We start from the raw sequence: 6197 nt of genomic DNA, 5'->3' as shown, positions 1-6197 counted from the left end.
AAAATAAGGAAAATTTTTCCTGCCCATCTTTAATATAGGAAGAATAATTTCACTTAATGGACTTGATATAAATTGAAGTTATAAGATGTGAGGAAGAAAGGATGCTTTGAAGATACAGTGTAATTATTATTTTTAAAATAGGTATAATTTCTTCATCCCTACTTATCAGGTTTAATTAATTACTGTGCTTACCATGCTCTCTGATATGCAGTTCATACTAAGTACAATGGCTGTGAAAACTGCCGATTACTTTTTTTTCAAATTGCTTTTTGAAGTTTTCAAATTTTTATCCCAGGGTTGGGATAAGGGTGTTGGGAATAAACAGGGTTGGTAGAATGGTGTGAGGGGTGGGATAATAACCATAGTGAGTAGTTTGCCTTTAAAGTTAATATCGCTATTTTGTAAATTAAAAAGGAAGAAAAGAAAAGAAAAAAGGGTGTGCCTGGGTGGCTCAGTGGGTTAAGCCTCTGTCTTCAGCTCAGGTCGTGATCTCAGGGTCCTGAGATCGAGCGAGCCCCATATCGGGCTGTCTGCTCATCAGGAAGACTGCTTCTCCCCCCACCCCGTCCGCCTGCTTCTCTCCCTACTTGTGATCTCTCTCTGTCCAATAAATAAATCTTAAAAAAAAAATTAAAAAAAAAGAAAAGAAAAGAAAAAAGGACAATTTCTCCATCATGTTTTTGCAAATGAAAACTAACGGGAAAATCTGAGCCCAAGGGTTATATACTATTTCCTGCACTTATTTATTATTCAACCATCTATGGTTAACTGCTACGTTAGCATCTTAGTCAGCGCTTCCTTCAGTTGCTCTTACCAAGACCCTCTCTGTGTGCCAAGCACTGTACTAAAGCCAGCTTCTCAGTCAACAAAGATGAATAAGGTCTAGCCCTTGCCCTCAGGAAGTTTACCATCTAGAAGGAAAGCAGACTTATAAATAAGCCATTCCTGCTCAATACATTATTACTAGAGAAGAGTTTAAAAGAAGCCATGCATTTCTTCCTGGCAATGAGTATGTGCAAGATTTTCATGGCATCATTGGTTGTCATAAAACTTCGGGAGAACCTCCATATTTCTATGCACATTAGCACTATTTCTATAACGTATGTACGATGCAGACAAGTAATCAAGATCTAACACAAGAATTGAATAGGAGGGTCGTATCATGGGGTCTGCAGAAAGACATTTATGCCTAGGCAGGGCATTTGTTTAGTAAGTACTGGGGCTCATGTGTTCATGTGCTTTCTTGATGGATTTTTAAAGCCTTCTCCCCCTCTTCCATTATTCTGTGACCCCCCTCTTACCAAGTGGTGTAAACTTGATGTTTCTGCAAATGAATCAGTCAGAACAGAAACATTACTTTTTTGGAGCAAAACTGTGTCAATAAAGCTGTAAAGGGAAGTTATTGGAACTCCCAAACAGTGTATAGACCTCCACAAAACAGGGCCATTGTGAATAGGGGAATGATCTCTCTTGAAGCTGGTATATGACTTCCTAATTATTTCCTGGATCAAAGTTTTATCCTACTAAAAATTTGATAAACATAGACTTTCATTGTTCACAGTCTAAATAACCTCTTCTATACTTAAAAACTGGATGTTAGCTTTGTGATAAACTATTTCATATAAACTGACACATACATGAAGCAATGATCTTTTTATATCCAAATTATCTCACTCAGAAAAATCCCAACAGAGTACTTAAAAGAACAATCTATGATAATTTTATTTTGAGCTCATTGTCAATTCTCACTCTTGGTTTAAAGAGAAGCAAAAGGGTCTATAGTTTGATCTGTATTTTGATGTCGACTTGGCCATTTCTCCTACTTTATGGATGTTTAAAGATAAAATACTTTTTAATAGGCAAAATCACAAATAAAATGAATACGGAAGAACAAAGGGACCACCTGGAGTCAGTGTAGACGTCTCACAGTCTCTTTACATCGAAGGAATTAGAAATTGTTAGGAGTTCAATACAGAAATATATATGCAAAATAAAAATGCATGCTTCTGATAAAGAACTCTGTTTTATGGTTGTATTACATGAAATATGAGTTTTAAGAGTTTTTAAATGTTTCTAATAATTGTAGAGTGAAGACTGCTCAAAAGGAAATTGGAATAAAATCCTTTAATTATAATAGAAGGAAGGAATATCTAATAATCTCTCCAAAAATGACCGTATTACCACTCTTTCTCCATCATATCCTATACACTTCCCACTTGTAGAACTGGATAATTCCTGGTTGTATGGGCACAGATAGTGGGATCTAGGTATAAAAGTTACATTGGACAAAATGTTCAAATCAGTGTGGTCAGATCAGTCCTGAGAAACATTATGATGTTTGTTATGAAGGAGGACATTTTTTTTTCCACAGTATTTTGAATAGAACATGATTATTTTTGACTTTTGTTCCTGTTGTGGTGGTCAGTTTTATGTGTCAACTGGTTGAGCTATGGTATGCAGATATGTGCTCAGACATTCTAGGTGTTTCTGTGAGGGTGTTTTTTAATGAAATGAGCATTCACACGGGTGGACTTTGAGTAGAGCACATTACCCTTCATAATATAGGTAGGCCTCATTCAATCTGTTAAAGGCCTAAGTAGAACAAAAGACTGACCTTTCCTGCACAAAAGGGAATTCTGCCATCAGATGGTCTTCCGACCTTCATGGCCCAACCTGAAGCACTTGGACTTGCCAGCCTCCATAACCCTGTGAGTCAATTCCTGAAAATAAAATCTCTCTCTGTATATGTACATGTCCTATTGAACATATCTCAGTCTGTTTCTCTGGAGAATCTTAATATATTAGATAAAGCTCTAAAGTCAAATTCTGGAAAATGATAGTAATGACATATGTAGTGGTACTGGAGTGAGATAGGGTTAGAAATTCTTTTGGAAACTACTGGAGAAGTGGGTGAACAAATTAATGTAGGTCTGTCCCCTCATGTTACGGAGTACAGTTAGTGTGGAGGCTGGGAGACACAAATGCCTTCAGGGAGCATTGCCAGCTTATAGCAGGTAGAAGGTCCTCACTTAAGACAATAGCATGGCCTGTGGTGTGTGGTAAACAACAATTATTGGATCAAGTCTAGTTTCCCTCTTCTTCCTCCTCCTCGTTCTCATTTTTGTTCTCTTTTTTAGTTTTCATAAGTTAATATTATACTGTTCAAATACAAAAAACCACTTGTAAACCATGTTAGGTCATTATATTTATGAGCCCAAATACATTTGACCTTGAAATTTCAAAGAAGCTTGATCTCACAGCTATTGACATAGGACTAACAGAGGACATGTAAGGGTGTACCCTAGTTAAGAAGTAACAAATCTAACAGAGGGCAGGGAGAGTAGCATTGTAGATTGGGTCTGTGAGGGCAGAGGTATTAGACCACAGCAAGTGAGGGAGAGACACAAAAAAGGGTTACACAGAGGTGATATTATTACAACTCAGTGCTCGAGTTGGAAAGTTCCATAGATTTGCAAATAAAATCCCCCAAAGATGGTGACTTTCCCAAGTTCACAGCTAGGCAACAGGAGAGTCAACCAGGACAGATGTAGAATTTAGATTCCTCTAAGGAAAAGCGCAGCCCAGTTAAACCATAAGTGCCCGGAGAGCTTATTTATGTATGTCTAACAACTTTATTACAGTGCCTTGTACAAAGTAGATGCTTGATAAACATTAGTGATTTAAAATAGAACTTAGTAATAAATAAGTAGTCAGCTTGCTGTCACAAAGGCCTTTCTCAGTCTGAAAGTACAGGAAGGGAAGTGCCTTTATATATTTTTTATTTTTTATTATTTTTTTAAGATTTTAGTTATTTATTTGAGAGAGGGAGAGAGAGAGAATGAGCATAAGCTGGGCGGGGTTGGGGAGGGAGCCAAATGGAGAAGGAGAAGCAACCCCCTGCTGAGCAAGGAGCCAGACATAAGGCAGGATTGCAGGACCCTGAGACCATGACCCAAATTGAAGGCAGTTGCTTGACTGACTGAGCCACCCAGGCGCCCCAGAGAAGTACCTTTAAGACACAGGGACAACCTTGGGGCAGTGAGCCCTGAGGCACACCTCTGTACCTGGCTCTGTGGAAGGACTTGTCTCAAAAATTATCTGTCCCTCAGCACTCTGTGTGAACTTTTTGGTTTTTATCTCTTATAACATCCCAGATTCCCCAACCTCGAGCCTCCATTTGGTTAGGGCAGCCCTCCACCCTTTAAAAATCAATGTACATTTTTAGGATTAGTGTGACATTAGATGATAAAGCAATTAAAATTAAGTAGTTTTCGTCTACTCATTAGCTGAACTCAGCTTTATTTGTGAAGATGGGGGATTTTTTGTTTAGTTGGGGTGTAGGAAATATTTTAAGAGGAGAGACAGCAGGATGTCAAGTAAATTAGGACAATTAACAAGGGGGGTTGGGTAGAGAGATTGCAAGTACAGACATCTTATGGCTAGTTAAGGTAATCTAAGATCTTGTTATTCAAAATGTGGTCTGAGGACCCCACTATGGTATCAACCAGAAGCTTGTTAGAAATGCAAAATCGAAATGCAGAGACCTAAAAGAGTGTTTATGATTATGAAAGTCAAGAAATGCTTCTAATCTTCCTTCTTCTATTCCAAATGACTTCCTACTTCCTGGAGCCAGGACTTAAGGCCTGTGCTGTTACTAATGGATTTGAATTACCCTAGGAGTTAAGTAGGTTTTAAAACTGGCCTAAGAGACTAACTAAAGCATGCAATACAGCACCCATAGGGGAATGTCTTCTGATTTGGACAACTATACTTGAGTTGCCTTCAGTCACCCACAGGAAAGTCTTATTCTTTTTTTTTTTTTTGGAAAGTCTTATTCTTAGTTCAGAAACAAAACTGAATTTTCACACACCAATCTATAAATAGCCAAGGTAATAATATTAGAATTTCCATATTCAGATGTCAGTGACAGTGAGAGAAAATCAAATATCTAAGCAGGAAAAAGTCCCTCAAAATCATAAATTTATTTATGATAAGTCATGCTAAGAAAGCTTAAAATATTCCACTGAATGAAGAAATTAAAAAAAATTTAAAAACAACAACCAGTGAATGGGAAGTTAAGATTTCTTTCTAGACTCCTTGTGGCTTCAAGATGGAGCCAAATTTCCTCTATCCCTAATATCCAGAAGTGTGCCTGGAACAAAGGAGACTAATTAGTTGTGAATGAATTGATGAACGAGGAAATCAATACCTAGTATGATGCCGCATTTAAACTGGATTCTAAAAAAATGTTTGTCAAATCAACAAAAAGGTACAAGAACATACTAAATCAAAAGAATCATCTACTAAAGAGAAGAAGGTGAGTCATGGTGATTAGCAAATAAATGTTAAATTAAAATGGCATGTCTTATGTCACTGAGGATAGAAATTAGAAAAAAGATTTTAAAAAAACTATACATTTTTCTTTAGATGTAATGAAGTAGTCTACCAGCAACAGAGGTTAAATTCATAAAGGTTTACCAAAATGAATTAATTTTCTTTGAAGACTTTCAAATCCAGATAATCTCTCCTATGGAGTCAGATTGCCATCCATGTCCATTGTCAAATTTTTAACATCTAAAAATGTAAGAGAATAAAAACCAACTTGCTGATTAATGAGCATTTTGCATATTTTGTTTTAAGTCATATCCTCCAGTGTAAGTATGGAATCCAATTGTTAGGACAAAGTTAACCCAAGAGTTCTAGATCTAGCCTAAGTCTTTTTAAGACTTCTAACACGTTCGTGTCCCATGGCAAATCAATTAAATACCTGAAATGTGAAAACTTTCATAAACCTCTACTTTTAACCCAATTCCAGATCAACTCAGAAATCTGACAAGCTAGTCAGTGTCCTGAATGGAGTGAAAACTTTAATAGACAATAATTGTAACCAGTAGCTCGGGACAGAGGTGTTTTTCGTTTTCATTTGTCCTGAAACTGAATTCGGGATTGGAGTTTGTTTCTCACGGATCCGTGTATAGTTAGCATTTCTTTCCAAACGAAAATCCAGCACCTAAGCCATTCCAGGGTCCACCCTCCACAGCCGGGTTACATCTCCAAGAAACGAACTGCCTGAGTCTCCATGCTCAGACTGTCTTCTGAGCAAACGTAGTCATCGTTTTTTACCTTTCCAGAGTAGATTGCCACACCTTTGTGAGTCTGCCTAGGCTTCATTCTATATCAATACTATAATTAGAAGA

This window comes from Lontra canadensis, unplaced genomic scaffold, assembly GCF_010015895.1.
Source record: "Lontra canadensis isolate GAN:19392208 unplaced genomic scaffold, GSC_riverotter_1.0 scaffold6, whole genome shotgun sequence".
Taxonomy (NCBI): Eukaryota; Metazoa; Chordata; class Mammalia; order Carnivora; family Mustelidae; genus Lontra; species Lontra canadensis.
Note: the sequence above shows the minus strand (reverse complement) of the source record.